Source organism: Schistocerca nitens, chromosome 3, assembly GCF_023898315.1.
Source record: "Schistocerca nitens isolate TAMUIC-IGC-003100 chromosome 3, iqSchNite1.1, whole genome shotgun sequence".
Lineage (NCBI taxonomy): Eukaryota > Metazoa > Arthropoda > Insecta > Orthoptera > Acrididae > Schistocerca > Schistocerca nitens.
The window spans coordinates 634,886,934-634,909,007 of NC_064616.1; the positions used below are offsets into that span (position 1 = coordinate 634,886,934).

At 37.3% G+C, this 22,074-nt stretch overlaps 1 protein-coding gene across 1 annotated transcript in view; it reads left to right on the forward strand.

The window, feature by feature from the left end:
• The first annotated feature begins 13,466 nt into the window (after positions 1-13,466).
• Positions 13,467-22,074, forward strand: part of LOC126248588 (protein BCL9 homolog) — a 92,105-nt gene continuing 83,497 nt past the window's right edge. The window contains exon 1 of the mRNA XM_049949700.1: positions 13,467-13,565. The gene's annotated coding sequence lies outside the window, so the exon portion shown is untranslated. The remainder of the gene's footprint in view (positions 13,566-22,074) is intronic.

The window sequence follows — 22,074 nt, forward strand, 5'->3', positions numbered from 1 at the left end:
AAAATGTAGAGATCACAAATATTATCTCATCTTTTCAATATGGGATTCCAGATATATCTCATTATTCCTGTAAAGGTTTTAAACGAATCAAAAAAGTTTATGTTTTATTCAGGGAGTAGTGTCCCACTAATTGGAAAATTAAAAGATATAGAAACTAATTCTATTTTATATGATATTTCACAGGTTGATAATTTGATGCTGAAAAAATTAAACAAAACGAAAAATCTAATAAAAAAGGTTTCTCATAAATGACACTAGTTCCAATACATCGGCTTCAGCTGTCACACATAAATGAATATCTTCCAGAATAACAGGTTTGTTTATAACAATAAAGAAAATTTTGTGATAATTGCCAATGAGAATAATTCATGGTTTCAAGGATCAGATGTAGCCAGAATTTTAGAATATAAAAGACCTAGAGATGCATTTTATGATAATATAGATAAAAAGCACTCAAAAATATATAGCAAGTTAACCAGATGTCAATTGCTGACACTTTATACTGTAATATGAAACTAAATACAACTTTTTTTAACGAATTAGCTTTTTACAAACTTATAATTAGATCTAAAATACCTTTATCTGAAAAATTTACAGATTCTGTACCTAAAACAGTGTTTCCATCGATTCAAAAACATGGTAAATATACACTATAATCAACAACTGAAAATTCACAAGAAGAAACTGAAGATTTACAAACTGATAAAGAAATGGCTATGTGTAATCTTAAGAAAAGAAGCGAAGAAATTCAAACCCTAAGAGAACAAATTAATATGAAAGATGACATACTACGAAAAATACAGTCTCATGTTGTTGGTCCAACTGATAATACTGATATGAGACATATATTTATTCTTTTAAAATTATTTAATGATCATTGTGATTATTATTAGTATATCATTAGAATACAAAGAAGTAATTTACAAAGACAGTTATTTGGAATTGTAGACAGATAGCCAAATCGTGAAGAAATGTTGAGACTTGAGTATGATCATAACTCAATAAATTTAAATCAAAGCATGAAACAAAATTTGAGGATTTTTGTGTCATCTGAACTATTTTATTATTTTGGGTGACTATACACAAGAACAATTGACTAATGACATAATAAATCTTCACCAGACAGATTTTTTGTAACAGAGTTTTGTTATTATCAATCCAACTGTTATGTAAAATTTCAAATCCTAACCAATTAACATACACTTTATCTTCTTACTTTTTCAATACTTTTTTAACATGATATACATCAGAATATTTTATTTCCTCACCATTTAAATCTCTTAAATTTCCCCAATTGATTTTAGAATGAATAAGAGATTTAATTTCAAAAATTTCTGTTGACCAACTGGCAGTGTAACCTTTCTCAAATATTACATTAAGTTTTCTAATTCCCACTTTAGCTTCTTTTTAAAATTCAGCATTAGCATCAGATACAACAGTAGTCAGATTCGAATTTTTTTCATTAACTTCTGTTGGCTTCATGTTTATTGCTGAGTGTTTTGTGTTATTATATTCATCAACTAGATTTTTAACTAAGTCATTCCATTTATTATTTCCTTGTAACTCAGATTTTTTGCACATCTTTTCTTTTAAGTATCTGGTAATCTTTCAACAACAGAGGCTTTTAATGCAGTAAAACTTGAATAATGACTAATATTATATTTTTTCATCAGTTCTTCAACTTCTTTATTATAAAATATTTTACCATTATCAGTTTGTAAATTTCTTGGTTTCCTAGAATAGTATATTTTTCTTACCCATTTTATCTTTAAGTGGAATAGTCCAAGAAACTTTTGAAAAAACATCAATAACAGTTAATAAATATTTATATCCTTTATTTATTTTTGGAATTCTTTTTCAGATTATCTGAATCCATTTCGACTAAATCAGCTTAATATAAATCATCAATGCCGAGAGAAATCTCATTTCTTCATTTAAAATTTTCTCACTGGTGTATGTAAGTCATTAATAATTCCTTCACAAATATTTGAAGAGGTATTCTTGTGCCTACAAATTTTTTTGTGCTGAATGTTAATACCTTCATTGACCTGCTTTATGTACACTATGTAACAAAGGTCTAATAATATTCTGGTATTTTCTAGAGTTTGGCCTTTTTCTTCTTCAATTTGGGTGTGTGCATTAGTCACATGCAGTATTTCAGCTCATGTTTGTATCTCTTGTCAGGGTTCGAAGTTTTTAAGCATGTTAAAGGAAAGAAAACCCTGCACTCAGGCCCTGAAGACCAACTGATAGTGGGCTAACTGCCAATCATCCTCACTCATTCATGATTTGAGCTATGTGGAGGGGGATAGGGTCACCACACTGCGTTCCCAGCTGTTGTCGATGCTCTGACTTCGGATCTGCTACCTCTCAGTCAGGCTGTTCCTCATTTGGCATCATAATGCTGAATGCATCCCAGTCCAATCATCCCACCAAGGAAAAATCCCTGGCAGTTCCAGGAATCAGACGTGGGTACCCCACATGAGGGTCTGTTGCATTAACCTTTGATTATGGGGGTGGACCTCTAACGCTATTAGATCCACTAAACCAACTCTATTTATATTCTTTACCCCCAAGTTGCATTGCATTTTTGCTTAGACATACAGGATGCTTTCCCAGCATATACGGTTTACTGCTGTCTACTATGTATGTTACATCTGTTTCGTTAACACTGTGATGGTTGATGTAATGGGCAATAGTACATCCTTCTTTTTCTTTGTCTTGTTCTTCTTCTTCTTCTCCTCCGCCTTATTCTCCTCGTCTTCTATCATTCACCATGTGTGAGTGCCGTTTAATACTTTCAGTTACTAGCTTATACGTTTCTGATAAAGAACAACTTCATTCCAGTTTTAATAATTTTAGCAGTTGTGATTTCCAGTATATCACCTTCTGTGCCTCAATGACCTCATGTTTCGTCGACATGATGTTGCACACTAAACAGGGTTTGAGATATATGCAACTTAATAGTCTCTCGCAAACTTACACAGGTTCTTCTCTCTGTATGTCTAAACCTCTTTCAATCTTGTCAACCTTTGCGTTTGTTATATTTATTAATTTCAGAAGCTCTTTAGTGATTCCTTCCAGAGCATATGTTTCATTAATGTTTACATTTTTTTAATAACCTTTAATGCTTCTTTCAGTTTTATGGACGATTGCAGTTACAGTTTTCATAGGATCTCCCTGTGCTTGCATTTCCATAGCATGATGTTTAAAAGCTTTATTGATATCATTACTTTCCATTGTACAGCTTTTAAAACTTCCATTTTTTATCAATGTACGAATAGACAGTAGGCCTGTGCAACACCCCCTCAGAATGAGTGCATAACATCTATCAAACTTATCCATAATACCCAAAGTACTGACACAACTATGTGTTGATATGCTATCTTTTAAACAGATTGTCTTGGAAATTTTGTCTATATTACCCTTTGTTCAATTTGCTTGTCTTATGAAAATCCAGAAACCCATACTGTATGTGATTCCAGCAATCCTCACATATGGTTATAAAAAACTGAATGTCATGTTAGTTCCTAATGTGCTTGACAAATGCGTCAAAAATTCATATTTTCCTGTTTGAAAGGATTAATAATGTTGCATTATCCTGTGCCTGCTGTTTTGGAATCCTGGAATATGTTCATCTCGAATAAATAATGTCAACCTCCATATGGCTGCCAGAACAGAAATATATCTGTATTTCATCGAGCTTTTCCATTGCTATATCGAAATATAGTGTTTCGCTTTACTATTCTGGTGGTGGGATACCATCACTTTTGGTGAATATAGTGTATGTTACACCATCAATGACCTCCAGTATCTCTTGTAATAGCTAGTATCTGGGTTGAAATAATATTTTTGAAACCGAGCGAGGTGGCGCAGTGGTTAGCACTCTGGATTCGCATTCGGGAGGACGACGGTTCAATCCCGCATCCGGCCATCCTGATTTAGGTTTTCCGTGATTTCCCTAGATCACACCAGGCATATGCTGGGATGGTTCCTTTGAAAGGGCACAGCTGACTTCCTTTCCCATCCTTCCCTAATCCGAGCTTGTGCTCCGTCTCTAATGACCTCGTTGTTAATGGGACGTTAAACACCAATATCCTCCTCCAATATTTTTGAAAATATATACACATGGTTGAAGCAGATGCCTTAAGGACATGTTAATAATGTCATAACAACATTAATCTTCCTTCAATCTAATCGACCAACAATTGTAGCTTATATGTTATTGAGAAGGAGTGATCCATACTTCTTCTTCTTCTGCTCTTCAGTAGCATTGCAGGACAAGTCAGTCACTACAGAGTCCTTGTGATGGGGTTGTTTTGTCCACTCAGCCATTGTGACGAGTATCTGTTTACATCAGTGTACAGGGGATTTTATAGAGAAATGAAAACACACACGTAGTTCTTACACTTTTTTGTTTATTCATAAACTCTTACATATAGCTTAGTATATATACATACTTAAATAAGAGTATTGTTTTTGCCTATATCTGGCACAGTTATTTCAGACAAATTTAGATGTACTGATGCACAACATGAATCATAAAGTTGCACTGTGGTTTCTTCTGATGGATGAAGAGTTTAGTGTGCTAACTCCAACAGATTAGTCCACATTTTCTCTTAGAATCTGTGTACATATGTTTGCCAGATTAGCCACTTGCGTAGAACATACTTCATCACATAATTAGTATATATTAGATTTTTAAATGTATACTGTTGTAGATGAATGCATCCTCCCTCGTTAAACAGTGTAACTGTTCGTGGGATGTCCCCTGCAGTTATTGTATGATCACCCAGTACCACTGAGCGAGAGCGAGCATTTCTATAGAACATGGAGAAATTTGCATTGATGTGTCACATTGGTGAATCCACTCATCTGGAGCTAACTTATGATCTGACATCATTCCTACGGTGCTCTATTTTGCCACTGCTATTTAAACATCATGTAGAATCAGTGGCATAGCTAATGGTGGACAATGGGGATGGCCCACCCTGGATGCCTCCCGTATAGGGGTGACACAGGACTGAAAGTAATTTTTTCTTTTTGCTACAATAACTAAGCAGCATTTCTTTTGATTTACATTCTGTTCACAGCCCTGACAGTTGGTAGAATACAGACACAGACATATGGTCTGGCTGTTTATAGGGAGCTCATCTTACTGGAGTTTCTGCAGAGAGGGGAAGTACTACTTCTACTTCTGAGTCAGGAACGGTGGTGCAGGGGACAGCATCTTGTGCAATACTAACAAATCAGTTTTTGTGCTGATCATCTGCCATGGTAGGAAATTTCATAGAACTAGAACAACTGTGAAAAGGCAGTTTAAAGATGATCACAATTAAATACATTATAATATGTTAGCAACAACAACACAGGCAGTTGATATGCAGTATTTCATGCCATGGTTACTGGGATGCATTCTATTACTTGTGCTTTGTAGCAAACAATGGATCGCTAGGACTGGCAGAAGTGATATAAGGCATAAGTGCAGTTGAACTTCAACATTTGAACCTACTATGAATTGGACAGACTGTAAAGGACACTTTGTCTGTTGTTTTTATTTTCATAGCTTCGTGGATCGGTTGTGGTTCCTCCAAAATCTTCATTGTTTATCTGTTATTTTATTTCTCATTTCCTTCGTATCGTGAGCTGTGATTCACATGGAGTTAATTGTTGTTACTTCAATAGTGTGTTATAAAAGAGCTAACAAAATCTTGTAAAAAAGCTAAAACAAAGGTAAGTGGACTGGACAGCTTAATAATTTGTAACAAAATATATCAATATATAGTATACACTGTGATATCATTCAGAATGAAAAGTACAGACACCAGCTACACATGGAAAGGAACTTATTCTTGGCTGGTTTTGGTTGGCATAAGCTATCTATTTTCAAAATTTACATGAGAGAAATTTATGAGATGTCTATTTGTGGGCAGCATAAGTCACATAGACAAATCCTAACAGAAGTGTTAATAATCACTTGTCAATTAACCACACTGTGCCCAGCTTTTAATTGCTAATAATACCTCTTTCTGTTAAGATTTGTGTATGTGACTTACATTACCTAAGCGCAAACCTATCAAAATCATCTCATTCAACTTTAGAAAATGGAGGGCTTATGCTAACTAAAACTGGTAGTAACATTACCGTTTTATTTTTGGTATATAATGTTAGGCTTCATAAACACGTGTAGCAAGGAAACATTAATTATCTGTTTGTCACTGCTTTTCATCACATTCATTTCACAATGTAATTTAAACCATTTTCACAGTAAATATGAACTGACATGTACAGAGAATGTGACTGTCCTTATTTGTTAACATGGGTAGTGCATATATCCGTTAAAAATGGATATTTACTATAAAATGTACACCTCTAATTATACAAGTAAATATTTTTTGTATGTAGATATGTGGAGTCTGTTCCTTTAGACATGTCTGAAAGAACAGACACCATTTTGATCCAGCAGCCACTATGAATTAAAGCACAAAGGAATTACAGACATTGACTGCAAGCAGACATTGATTGAAATCAATGGGGAAATTTGAAAATTTATGCCTGACTGGGATGTGATACCTGTGGGTCCCCCTTACTAGGCACATTCTCTGACCACAAAGCGATGTGTACACAGTGGCCATTGCAACTGTGCAGACTACACTAGCATGTTTCCAACCACACTCAAATTCTCAACTTATCCACAAACTACTAATTTAATGCCACAGGCCCATTATCCGGATTACTCATGGCATTTTGAGTTTCACCGAGGGCAGACTGTGATGGTCTGGAGGCTTGGCATGAACATTTTGGGAACTCCACGGCTTGTCGGGTGTTCAAGGAGTGCTGTGGTGAGTGTCTTCATCACCTGGCGAAACCAAGATAAGGCCACATCCAGATATCATTGGGTTGGGTAGCCACCCCTCATTATACATGTAAGATGTCGTCGGTTGGGGAGACTGGTAAAACATGACAGGCGGCGAACTGTGGCGGAAATAACGTCAGAATTTTTTGCTGAGCAGAGTACAAGTGCCTCTGAACACACAGTGCAGCACTGAACACACATATTAATAGGCCTTCGCAGTCGACAGCCTATGCATATGGCAATGTTAACACCATGACATTGACAACTACAACTGAAATGGGTACATCACCATCACCAATTGGTATTGGCGCAATGGCAGAGCATTGCAAGGTCTGATGAATCCTGGTACTTTCTTCATCGTGCCAAAGGGAGGCACGAATCCATCATCTTCCAGAGGAACAGCTCCATGGCACCTGTACTGCATTACAGTGACAAGCTGGTGGCGGCTCCATTATGCTTCACATGAGGATCCACAGGTCCTGTGAAGCTTGTACAAGGCACCAAGATAGTCAAAGATGGTTGCAGGCCACATGCATCCCTTCATGACGATCATGTTTCCCTATGACAGTGGCATTTTTCAACAAGATAATATGCCATGTCATAAGGCCAAGAGTGTGGTGGAGTGGTTAGAGGAACGCAATGTCGAGTGCCAATTGATGTGCTGGCCCCCAACTTGCCAGATCTGAACTCGATCAAACACATCTGGGTTGTGACTGAACGTGACATCAGAGCTCATTGCCCCCTTTCCTGGAATTAGCGGAAATTAAGTAACTTGTGTGTGCAGATGTGGTGCCATCTCCCTCCAGCGACATACCAAGGCCTCATTGCTTTCATGCAATGGCACATTGCCACTGTTATCCATGCCAAAGGTGGACATATCGGTTGTTACATAGGTGATCATAATGTTCTGGCTGATCAGTGTATGTAAGATCCAGCAAACATTATGAATTAGGACGCAAAGGAATAACAGACAATGGCGAAAGTTGAAAATTTGTGCCAGACTGGAGTTTTAGCCCAGGTCTCTTGCTTACTAGGCAGATGCTCTGGCCACGAAGCCATCCAGGCCTAGTGGTCATGGCAACTGCACCGATTACCATGACACGCCTCCCATCAGACACAAATTCTCAACTTACCCACACACTGCTAATGTAGTGCCCCTTGTCTATTATCCTAATTATTCGCCGATTACCGTAAGAGTTCAGCCTGGTGTGCATCTGTACTGACGATATCATTGACTACCTTGCCTTAGTTACGTATTTATGTAGTGTCTGTTAAGAAAGAACAAGAAATACGTTGCAGAACCTGATGGTAGCAAAGTTTCGCAAAAGAAAGTGATTCTCATGTTGATGCAATGAATGATTCAGATAATATCAGGTAGTCTTCAGAAGGCAACAATGACAATACAGTAATGATGATAACCCATGATTAAGACAAATCAGAAAGAGATATTGAAAATTATTGTGATAATACTGATAATGTTACTGACCTCAAAGACTGTAATAATATGAATGACTCACTTCAGTACTTGAGAGGTGTCTTCCCATTGGCGCACACCTGTAATGTTAGCAGTGTGATCATAAAAAAAGGAAGTGAATATCAACACACCAGAAAGGAGCTGTTTCACACTGTATTTAAGCACCGATTAAAACGAAAGACGATGTGTAATATCTTTCAATAGAATGGTCTTATTAGATGATCCTGCAGTCTTCAATTGTTTTCTCTCCTGTAACTAATAACCAGTACTGCTTTTGCTTCTTATTTGCTATCACCAGTAGTGATACTGCAAGATCGACATTTATAAGTGGATTTCAGAAGTGGTGGAAACTAAATCCTGAAGTGGCCAACCAAGAAACTACAAATGAATGTATAAAAAAATCTTGAAAAGTGGGAAACTTTGGAAATCGGCATAAAATGGCATAAAACAATCGATGACGCAGCCTAGCAATTAATGGATCCGAAAAACTGTAGTGGAAGCATATTTTTTTCTAGATTACTTTATATAACTTTGTTTCTTGCTAAACAAAACGTAGCATTTCGTGGACATGATGAAGCACAAAGCTAAAATAAAGGCAGTTTCTTAGAACTAGTCAAATTAATGTCGAAGTACGATGCAGCCTTGAAAGACCACATCTTGAACTAGGAACATGGTAAATCACAAAAAGTATAATATTTGTCGTCTGAAGTACAGAATGAACTTCTGAATGTTGTAGCTAACAATGTACAATCTAAGAATGTCAGCGAAATTGAATTGCTGATTTTTTTGTATTACAGTTGATATCACAACTGATTTTTCACAAATTGATCAAATGTCTGAAATGATTAGTTATGTGAAAACTAATGATGGAAAAGTGAACATAAAAGAAGTATTACCTGGATTTTTTCTGTTACAAAAACAGTAAGCCACTGATCTTAGCGATGAAATTCTTAAGAAACTTGACAATGAGAGTTGGGACGTTTCGATGTGTTGTTACCTAGGTTATAACAATGCAGCTGTTATGATCAGCAATGCAAGAGCGTAAGTTATTATTAAAGTAAAAACCAATAAAGCCGTTTTTTTAATGTATTGATCAATCAATTAATATATGTATCTCACCCTCATTTGCACAAAATGTACCTTGTGTTACATTTTTCATAACAGCAGAGACCATGTCTACATTTTTTTCTGCTTGCACTTGCAGCTTTAAAATACTTATTAAACACAGGAAATCATCTGTTGAAAGATTCCCATCCATGTGTTGAGGTGATCATTATGGTGCAGTAAATGCTGATAGAAAATTTTGATTGGTTCTCGCTGTAATTGATTAATTATGTGATCAACAAGAAAATTTAGACGGTTGTGTGTAATTTCACATTTCTTTGTTATCTTTACTTTTGGAATGACGTACTATGAGAAGTAAATTGTACTCAGGTTGCATTACAAAGTAAAGGCTTGAGTCTTGATTAGTTAGGAAGTTGGTGAGAGGGTGCTGATGACTCTGTTTCTATATAAATTTCTGTTTAAGAGACAAATACTTTACTCATTGAGCTACAGTGACTGCATTAGAAACTCTTAAATCACCTTAATGGTAGAATATGGCAGGGAAAAAATAAAAACAATTTTATATGAAAATACTATTATTTATTACATATATTTTGATACATCAGTAATTGTATATTTGCTGCAGTAAATCATACTCTTTAAAATTTTCAATGATTCTTTTTTCTTACTACATCAGAAGCTGTCCAGTATTTGAGAAATTACTGTTTCTTATTCACCCTAAATTCGAACTGAAAAGCATTCAGACAGATAGATGCAACAAAAATCTGAGGTGTTCGATCTGTATGTTCTGCTTGTGTGACTTTAAGGGTGGTAACAGCTGATCTTGACATTGTGTGGATAAATGAATTATGCACTTTCCTAAGTCATCTAGACGTACATGTGCCCACACAGTTAACAGCCAATGTCACTGAATACTGCTGTGACATTTGGTTGCCACCTACTTAGTTCATCAGACAAAAGCCGTAATGCACCACTTAGGTCACATAACTTCATAACAATTGAGTGACAAATAAATGGGACAGACTACAGATGTAATCTTGAGTGCTGCATCCCGTGTGTGTGTGTGTGGGGGAGGGGGGGGGGATGGACAGCTTCACACCAAAGAAGCAGATATCAGGTAGAGGACAAATTGGGTAATACTGTGTTGTCATATGAACATCGATATACGACATCACATGGCTTAGCCCATTCCACTTTGTGTATGTAAACTACACCTGAACACCATGTTTAACATTCTCAATTTCCATTACTACATGGCAACTTGTATACCTATGTTGACACATTTGGATCCACTGGCAGTCAAATTATATGAACTGCTGAACAGTAGCACAATGGAACTGCTTAGCTGTGGTTTGGAAGGTTGAGGAAATTCGATTGACTGTTTCTCCTGATCCCACATTTCAGGTAAACCTACCATGGGATGCTATGCAATGCCAGAAACTGATAAATCAGGTAAACCATCTGTGTGCTACTCCTGCAATGGTGAAGTGAACAGGTGAATGTCTTGCTCCAACACATCAGCATCACATGGCTGTTGTGCTGTTAAAAAACCTTACGTATTTGTGAAATTACGTGCACACACACACACACACACACACACACACACACACACACAAAACATGAGAGGCAGAGACAGAGAGAGAGAGACAGAGAGAGTGAGAGAGGGGAGGGAGGGAGAGAGAGAGAGAGAGAGAGAGAGAGAGAGAGAGAGAGCAAGAAGAGTGGATAAATACTTAGCCTGGGGGCAGTGGCTGATCCATGATGATGCTTCATGATGCTTATCTTTCCATGACAGCAAACATAAAGCGAGTGAGAGGACCCACTCAATTGTCCTAGAAAGAGAGAAGGGAGGGAGGGGAGGGAGACGATAAATCTAACTGTTCTCGTTCCCCGAGCCAATAGGAAGCATTTTACGCCATTTTTAAGCCACAAATTTGGTACAGAGATGTGGGAGAGAATAAATCTGGCTGTCCTCATCCCCCTCCTCCAATCAATAGGACAATGTGTCACCCATTTGTTTTTTGTTTTCTTGTCATTTATTAATCATATAACTGCCCTAGAGGTGTGGGTGGATAAGTGCCATGATGGACGACCCTGACACAGGTCAGTCTGATGTGACCTAGACTTTCCTGCCATTTTAAATCACATAACTACACTAGAGGCATGAGTCCCATGGGTGACCTTGAACTGTAATATTCATGATCAAAGGTCATAAAACCAATAAATCAGTGGCATAAAACTCTCTTCGGTCCACTAACAACCTGTTCAGCAGAACCTCCAATTTGTTCAAAAATTTACAGATTAATGCTTGGTGCTCCATATGCACTGCACGACAAAACAGGTGAAGCGACCAGAATGGGAGGAGGAAATGAAATGAAAGATAACAAGTTGAAATGGTAGGTGATGTTATTCCAGTGAATAAAACATTGACTTAAATTTGCAAAGAACCTGGCAGTGTGAACTCACTTATCAGTATAATCTTACACACCCTGTGGAGTAAATGTATTCACTGATTCAGTTGGCGAAGGAGTCATAAAGCCATTGTATCCTCTCCTTGACATCCTAGATATTGTCACTAAGTAGTTTATCATGGACAGATCTGAGGATCTTGCCTGTTATGTGAGTTACTCAACATCACATAGACAGTACACAGACACACATGCCATGTGTGGACAAGTATTGTCCTGCTGAAAAATGGCACTACATGATAAGTAACTTATAAGGCTGTAGGATGTCCATGACGTCCTTTTGTGCCACCCGAGCCCCTCAACTCCTCCAAATCACTGCATGTCGTGACCTAAAGTCATATGTAGTGCCATCCACACCATTACATTAGGAGTAATACCGCTGTGGCCCTTCAAAATATTGGTAGAATGGGGCTCTCGCCATATTTCCGCCATATTTGACAATCCAGTGTAGTGCAGAAATGCAACTCACCGCTGAACACCGTGTAACGTCATTTACAAGCAGTTCATACTTTCCAGTCACAGCACTAATCTAAATACAGCCGTTTTCGCTGTAGTGTTAATCGCAGCGTATGAAAGGGATGGTTATTCCCTAGCTAGCTGCTGCTAGTCTCCATCCAATGGCGCAGAATGACACATACTGCTGCATGATTATTGTTACTTTTTCTCGAATGGTAGATACAGAGTTTTGCAGGTTACGATGTGCTTGGTGCACAACACAATGCACTGTGTGGCCATTCTACCTGCTCACAGGGAATTGCAACTATATAAACATTTACATAACCGGTGATGGTGCGTATGTGTACGAAGTTATATTGACATCCGCCCATGTGTGCTAGGTACATTTTTTTTTATAATCGAGATTGGACATCATAGTGTAATATAGCAAATGATAGGATCTTTTGTACCTCTGTTGATGTTTTTCCTGAAGGCATATTTAACAAAACACTTACCTCAAAAATGTTGTTTGAACTCGTGTGTGATTTCCATTTGCAGATCACCGACCATTGATGTATTTACTTGTGGAGGTTTTAGTTGCGCTGCTTGTGGTCCCTAAAAACCGCTTCAGTACACCTGATGGAGGAAAAGGTAAACTATTAACACTTCGCACAAAGCCACATATGCAGTCACTCTTTCGTGCCGCGCTTCCTATGTGACTGATGGAGTAGGAACCAACATATATCGCACCATAAAAAATTACCCCTCCGCTACGCACTTCTCAGAGATTTGTAAATTATAGGTGTATACGTGTGTCATGTAAAATTAGATGAATGCGTGGTTTGACAGCATATTTCATCACTGGAAGAATGCAGAAAATTAAAGTACCAAGTTATTTCTTTAAATCGTCTGATCACAATCGTTTTTTCGTCAATGAAATGTAATCTGTGCATTTTTAACTGCCGAACGAAAGAATTTAAAAGGACACCAGACATTGGCAATTAATTGTTGATTTTTTATCATATTTATTAATGTTGTTTAAGTTACAACCAGCCACAACTGTTCGCGAAGTTACATCATTTTGAGAACTATGATTTCCTTCTGTCTACATATTTTCTGATATCTTGTTCTAAGAATTGTAATATCTCTGGTATACTTATTGTGATCAAAACTTCCAAAATGGCTTGGTGATGTGTTTCGCTGGCGGTGATTGTAAACAAATTTGGGAAGTCCTTTTGTATAATGCCAGAGAATGAAAGATATGGAGGTAAGAAAGTGTTTTACTTGGAAGCCACCGGTGTCGTTTGTCGTTATAGAGGAAAACATTTGAAAGTGCACTTCTTGTGTTTTGTGTATTGCCATGTGTTTTTAAAGTTCAGAACGGAACTGCAGTGAGTTTATTTACACACGATACGGTGTTTGAGAAATATGAAAAGAAGCATCACAAATATAATCAAAAAAATACGTTCCGTTTTCGCATGTAATGGCAGAAAGTGAACAGTTTTTTTTCTTCGTTTCGGTTACCGTAGTTTTTTTGAATCCAAACAATGAAAGGTTTATATAAAATGTGAAGTGAAATTTGATTGTTGTTGTTATTAAGTTTATTGTTGCTACCAAGCATTAAGGAAGACGGAGCTAATGTGGTTCGTACAGCTGTTTTATTTTAAGTTAATTTTAGTTGTCATTGACGCTATAACGTTGAAAAGTTTTCCTGTTCTCCTGCAAAGAACTTTTGTAGTAACTTGTATGTCTTGTCTCAGATTCCTTTATATACATATTTTTATTAGAATATGTTTCAAAGTAAGTTTATTATTTTATTGATTTTAATTATTTGATGTATTTCCTCACTCAGAGTATTACACTTCGTTCATAGCTTTTACTGTGCTGACTGTTACCAAATAGTGGAAATGGATGGTGGTAGCAATTATGAAAAGGCTCAGGTTGTTAATAAACTTTCGCTCAGTTCACTGTGAACTGCTATTGAGGGGACACCAATTACTGTTATTCTTCTTCACCATCTGTGCTGGACCGATAGTTGTGAGCATTAACTTTTACTCCCTGAAACCGATAGTATTTTCTGTGTATTTGGGAACTTAAGAACATTTTATTTTCGCAGAATATACTTTCTTTGGGTTTATGTTTATATTGCAGTTTGTTAGTGAGTTTGGAAAGTACCCTTCACATTATTATGTCTTAGCGAACTGCTATTCCTTAGAACTTTTGGTCTGTCATTTGCGAATTTTTTGGAGCAGTTGTAGTGTGTGTACTATCAAACACTTCTCAAAATGCAACTACTGTAATAATCTGAGAAACTGTGGTCTATGGTGAAATACAGAGAACTTCTGTGGAAGTGTATAAATGATGCACAAAGAAAAATTACGTGCACATGAAAAAGACCATTGGTAAATGTCACACTGCCTACAGTAAACGTAATGTGGCTCGCTGTGTGTCGAATTCCAAATTCATCTAAAAGCAATGCAGAAAAAGAGTGTCTTATTTCATGTTTGCACAGAGATTTTCTAAATTAGTCATCTTCTTTTGATACATTAAATTAAAATACGTGTTGTTTTTATTCATAATTACAATGCAGTGACAATGAGTTTTATTTATTTATGGACATATTTCTATTCCAGTCAAAACATGGGTATCTTTCATTGTGCTTCCAGTTGGTTGAAACCATAGGTATTGTGCAGTACTATTCATGTTTTATTTAGTGCTCACAATAATTCGTTGAATATTTAAATTGATAGTAAGTTGCAGAATGATTTGATTTTAATGTTATGTGTCATTATATTGTAATATGTAGTGGAGTGGTAGCAAACTGTATTGTTTATTTGTTTGCTTTGGTGCATATTAGGAAATGACAAGGCAAATGTTAAGTTCACTCCCCAACACGTATCTCAGACCAGTTCACGTCACGTACCGGATGATACTGGTGTAGGTGTGAATAGAAGTCATAGGTGAAATACAACTTGTACTAATTTTAAGAAAAATAGTTTTGGTGTGAATTTCATCTTAGAATGAAGCCTACATTTGTCAGTTCAGTTGACCCAAATGTTTGGTTAAATCAATGTTAGAGTCTATAAAGAAAGACATTAGCTAAGGCACTAATTTTATCAGAGAGTAGGCATATGTTAATACTGGACAACTTATGTGATCTCCAGAAATAAGATGCGTAGGCCTTACACACTGACAGTAGAATTTTGTCTGTGCATATGTGAGACTTCTGTTAATGAAATATGTAAGTCATATGGACCAAAATTCTTGTTGAATATTGGTCCGTTGTTTAATGAAGCTGGTGTGGATTTACATTGCAGTTTTAGTTAATCAATTAATTAATGGAAGTGTATTAAATATGGAGCAAGCATAGACATTTGTGTTGTATTACGAATCACTCTGTTGCCACAACCAAGATTTGGTGGGGGGCCGGCACAATTGCACTCAAACTCATCATACTCACTAATAATTTATTGTATTTTAGTTGAGCTTATAACCCAGATATCTTCCTAAAAGTGTAGAATAGTATCATCGTATAAATACCCAGTTGCCATAATGGGAGCAACTGCAGAAAAGTGCACATATACATAAATTCTGCCTCAGATATTGTATATTTGCAGTTGAGGTACATATGTTGAAATAGCACAAAGGGGGAAAGTGGTGAGTGGACTATCCAGCCAAGAGATGCGCGAAGAGAAATTTTATAAGATGACATTTAATGATCGGTTGTAAGTAATGCTAGTTTATGGATATGAAAATAGAAAACTTTCCCAAACCTCCTCTATTTTAATACCCAAGGAGCTTACTCTGCACCTTTAATGGAAAGTGAATAAGTCTAATAATTCTAATGAGCTGTTATTTTTGTGCGTGTGTGTGTGTTTGTGTGTGTGTGTGTGTGTGTGTGTGTGTGTGTGTGTGTGTGGTGGAGGGGGGGGGGGAAGTGAAGAGTTCCAAATGCAAAGCTGAGCTGTATATAATTGCCAGTTTGTCAGGATCACTTATGATAAAACAGATTTTTTTATGTGTAATGAACTGTATAACTCATCCATTTGACTAATTTTGAATCTAATATAAAGTCAGCTTTTGTGATTACTCTATTGACCACCACAAAATTAATGCTCTGCATTCTCTTCCTGCTCATTTACTGCCATTGATTCTATAAATCCTACTAAATTATTGATTCAGTTTGCTAAATGATTGAGTAAGTTTGATTTAGTGTATCATCTTTAGTTTGTTTGCATCATCCAAGGAAAAAAAGTGATAAAATTAAACCTATCACTTGTCTCGTGGATGGAATACAGAATGTAAAGTTTTGCTCATACACTAACAGTGACTTACTGCTCAACAGTTAGTTATTGGTTCCGTAGACTATTTTCATAAGACATTATGATGTGGAAGTCTTTAATTTACTTGTTTCTAAGAGTTTCTTTTTTCTATTTAGGCCAGTAACTCTTTCGGTCTTTGTTGCATTTGGTACACTGATGTTTATCATTACCTGATGAATGAAAGAATCCTAGTAGGATGAGTTTGTGGATGAATTCTTAGAAGATATAACTGTCAACAAAACTACTTCTAGAGCAGGTTTAGGTGCAGTTAACAGTGAATGCAGTGGAGGTGATTAAGCTAGTCTGATAGAAGGCATTACAAACACTTGGGATGTGGAGTGAAATTGCTCATGATCCATCAGTATTTGTGTTCATTGAGAGGATGAGGTTGAAGTTAGATTTGTAAAATTTTGGCATTAGTGTACTTTTTTTTGAGAAGAATACCTTATGTTATTAGTGGAACAAACAGGTGTGTATGTTGGGTAGGAAACAGAAAAATGTAGGATGAAAGTATTGAGTAGGTCCTTAAGGTGGAAGGATACAGATTTTGAAATAAAAGTTTCTGGGACTGTTGCAGCAGATGTGATCTTGTTGTTTTCTGATAGAACAGTACTGTAATACAAGCCCTCTCTACACTATCAGATTATGCTGCTCTGTTCTGAGCAGGAATAGATTTTAGCTGTTGCCGAGATGTCTTCACTTCCCAGACAACTCATTGCAATCCAAAGACCAAATCTACAAAAATTTGCCCATGTGGCATTGCAGACAAGAAGCTCTGCATTGATGAATCAGTGGATTTGTGGTGCAATCTCTCTCTCTCTCTCTCTCTTTCTCTTTTTCTATTCCCCCCCCCCCCTCTCCCCTGATATGTGCTTTATATGGAAAATTTATATAGTTCTTTAGATCTGATAAAACTGTTGTCTACTTATAAAACCTATGTATGTGGAACATAACGTACCAACAGAAAGTATAACCTGAAATCATTAGTTTTTATGAAACTGAAGAAATGGTGAATGCCAATGTAGTTGTTTCTAAGTGGGAAGAGAAAAGAGAGGTCCTCATCACTAATACACATAATGGTGAAATATTGGAATTTGCAATCAGTTTCCATGAAATTTTACATGGTCCAGTCACATGAATGTGATCACCACCTATTTTCGACATCAGCAAACAATAACCACACAAAAACGGAAGGTGGCAGTACTAGCAGTGGAGGATATGTAAAGCATGTCAGGGATATGTAAAGCATGTCAGGGGACGTGGAAAACAGTGCAGTTGTTATGGTAATGCAGAAATGGAGTGATTTATCTGACATCAAAAAGCATGATCATTAGCTTTCGGGCCAAAGGCGGAAGCATTTCCGAAATGACCAAGTTTGTAAACTGTTCACATGCCACCATATTTAAAGTATACCATGTGTGGCAAAAGGGTGCCAACCAAAAGCAGTGCCGAGGCATCTGTGATGCACCATGGGCCATAAGTGAGAGGCGTGAATGATGGCTGCAGAGATGTGTACAGCTGAGTAGACGTGCAACTGAATGGCCAGATGAACCAAGGGATTACCAACAGTGTCTCCTCCATGTCTGTTCAGCAAATGTTACTGTGTATGGGCCTCTGCAGCAGGTGCCTGGTTCATATATCCATGCTGCTTGCTGTTCATTGACGGCGAAGGCTGGAATTTGCACCCAAATACCGCAACTGAAGTCCAAAGAGGCCTTTCCAGATGTACTGTGCCATTGACATGTACGGTGTGAAACGTCTGAAAAACAGACATCCTACAACAATTGTTGGAAGGGTCCAGGGCAGAGGAAGGAGCATTGTTTGGGAAATGTTCTTGTGGCATTCCCTGGGCGATCTCATCATTCTGGGAAGCACAGTGGATAAACAGAAGTGTGCATCTATCATTAGGGACCATGTCCACCCCTATGTTCAGTTTGTTTTTCCGCGGCACGATGGAATCTATCACCAGGACAATGCAATGTGTCACGCAGCTCACAGTGTACGTACGTGGTTCAAAGAGTACAAGGATGAGTTTACCGCACTCGCCTGGTCACCAAGCTCCCTGGATTAAAATCCAACTGAGAATTTGTGGGACTAACTAAATCGGGCTATTTGCGCCATGAAGCCTCATTCAAGAAACCTAGTGCAATTGGCTACGGTGCTTTAGTCTCCACATCTCTGTTGGTATCTTCCAGAATCTCATTGACTCTCCTCCTACATGTCTCACAGTGCTCTGTACTGCAAAAGGTGGCTATGCAGGAGGTCACATTAGTGTGACTGGACAGTAGTCGGAAACAACAGTGGCACGTCAGGTGTTGATAAGTTTGATTAAATGCTTTCCTATTACTCAGTGTTGTGGAAACTATTAAATGAATACAACATTGCTTTACACTTATGAAAATGTAGATGCATTTGTTTTGAATTCATTTAAAGTGAAGATCTGTTGGCTCTCAACCTTTTTGAGGAACATTTATTCAGGCATTAATTGGTGATGTACCACCCAAATGAAGACTGGAACATGGGGTAGTTTTCATTAGTTAGCCATACTGATAAGAAAATGTAACCAATAAAACCACGCCAAGTATACCCTTAACAGAAGAAACATTGCGAATTGCACTACTGTTGTATGACTTGTGAAGCAGAGTAAGTTGTTTGTAGAAGAATGCTTCAGGATCTTCACCAGTATTATGAACTTCAATTTCTAATATCATTTGCAATACAGTGTATATGTTTTACGTCAAAAACTTAACTATTTGTGTGAAATTTTGAGTGTGCTTTAAGTTACTCAATTCTGTGTGAAAATGAAAGTTGTCTTGCTTCATCCCAAAACAGTTTACTACACCTATCTGTGACACACACATATTTGCTATGAGTGTTTTCTTATCTGACACTATGTAGAAACTACTTTTGCATGAGTTAATTTGCAGTTGACGCCAGCAACTATAGGGTATCCATAATTAAAGTTCCAGTTTCAAAATGCTGTAGAAAGAGAACCACTTCTCAGAAAAATGTCAAATGTGAACAGCATATTATTGACACAGGAAGAACTATCCGGAGGGGGTGGGGGCAGAAAACAACCTTGTAGGTGTTGGAATATGCTTGCACATCAACCGGTGCCACTTCATTCTCCAAAGGTGACTGTGGTGCAGGTTGGTGGTATCATTTATCTTAGTGCGGCATCGTTTATCTTACGGCCATATTTTCTGAGGAGATGAGTCCTGTGGATAATGTTACCTGTACCATCCCTGGTAAATGCTATGAGAGCCTTTTGCGCACCATCATCATTCCAATCCTTAAACAGCGTGAGTGTATACTGAGGATCATTTTTATGCAACATGTCTCTCCAGACATCAGATAGCCAGTGAAGCAGCCGCTGCAAATTTTTTGTCTCTGTGATATTTCCCTTCTATTACTTTTGAATACTACAACCAGATGTTCTCTCACTGGGTGTTTGTGGGTAACAGTCCTCCCACTGGTTATTTGTGGGTAACAGTCCTGGGAGAATAAATTTGGGAGACAACTGTTGTTACTTTTGTGTTGTAATTTCATGTACTGACTCGTTCCATGACCTTGGAGATTTGCTCCTCAATTTCGTCCTACAGAACGTGGCATGTAAATAAAATAAATAAATAGTTATTTGAGCCTACCAATACCAGACGTTACTTTGACCTGTGATCAAATTATATTTATAGTGTATATTTTATATTTTGGAATGTAAGTTGTAGTGACAGGCTGTTCTGTTGTGCAGCTTGATGTCTAGACTAGTTTGAAAGGTAACAGTTTGCTTGTGAGTTACCGTAGCCAACAAATGTGAATACATTTTAGTTGTGGTGGTATATTTATCTGTAGAGTAGCCTGAGCTCTAGATACTTTGTAAGATGACTGGTTGAGTGGCAAAGCCCATGAATGTGACACCGTGAGAACAATATGTTTTACACACATTTTATTGTAATGAGTGGTTTATGTCCACAATTTTGATTACCGTATTTCTCAAAACCCCTGGGTGGTATCTGTAGTTTCATCACTCCAGGAATGTGGCTTTGCATTGCCGTAGGGATGTCCATCAGTCGAAATAAATTCACTAAAATTAAATGGTAAGCCATGGTCCTCCACCAAAGAGAAACACTATCCTATTACTAATTTGAGATGGGCTTGGAGACACGCTCAGTTGGCCAAAATTTGAAGGTGATAGCTCATAACTTTGAGGTTCGCCGATGACATTGTAATTCTGTCAGAGACAGCAAAGGACTTGGAAGAGCAGTTGAATGGAATGGATAGCGTCTTGAAAGGAGGATATAAGATGAACATCAACAAAAGCAAAACGAGGATAATGGAATGTAGTCGAATTAAGTCAGGTGATGCTGAGGGAATTAGATTAGGAAATGAGACACTTTAAGTAATAAAAGAGTTTTGCTATTTGGGGAGCAAAATAACTGACGATGGTCGAAGTAGAGAGTATATAAAATGTACACTGGCAATGGCGAGGAAAGCGTTTCTGAAGAAGAGAAATTTGTTAACATCGAGTATAGAGTTAAGTGTCAGGAAGTCATTTCTGAAAGTATTTGTATGGAGTGTAGCCATGTATGGAAGTGAAACATGGACGATAAATAGTTTGGACAAGAAGAGAATAGAAGCTTTCGAAATGTGGTGCTACAGAAGAATGCTGAAGATCGTATAACTAATGAGGAAGTATTGAATAGGATTGGGGAGAAGAGAAGTTTGTGGCACAACTTGATCAGAAGAAGGGATCGGTTGGTAGGACATGTTCTGAGGCAACAAGGGATCACCAATTTAGTATTAGAGGGCAGCGTGGAGGGTAAAAATCGTAGAGGGAGACCAAGAGATGAATACACTAAGCAGATTCAGAAGGATGTAGGTTGCAGTTGGTACTGGGAGATGAAGAAGCTTGCGCAAGATAGAGTAGCATGGAGAGCTGCATCAAACCAGTCTCAGGACTGAAGACAACAACAACAACAGCTCATAAGAAGCAAGAGGTCAGGTTCACATCCCAGTCTGTCACAAATTTCCATTTGTTGTTTCACTGATATAGTTTATATTATTACTATTCATTGACTTCATCCCCATTGCTTTAATTGATTCATTTCCATAAATTTAATTTATTTGACAGAAACTAATAATTACTGGCTGTGGGCATGCTGTGTGTGTACAATGAATTAGGATAACTTTACCAGTCAGGGTATCTTTGTATCATTTACTACTTAGTTTCAAGTGGCTATTGTTCCTGGCCTATCTACTGATTTTATTTGTTTATTTTTTGAAAAGTACCAATTTCATTACTTGTGTTACTCTTAGATTAAAATACTGCTGTTAGATGAAACACCAGCCATTTGAAACAAAAATAGTAAGTGGTACCAAGATAAACTGACTGGAAAAGAGTTACCCTGGGTGACTGTACCTTTTACATTTTTTATGCTGTAAATGAATGTCAGTTTC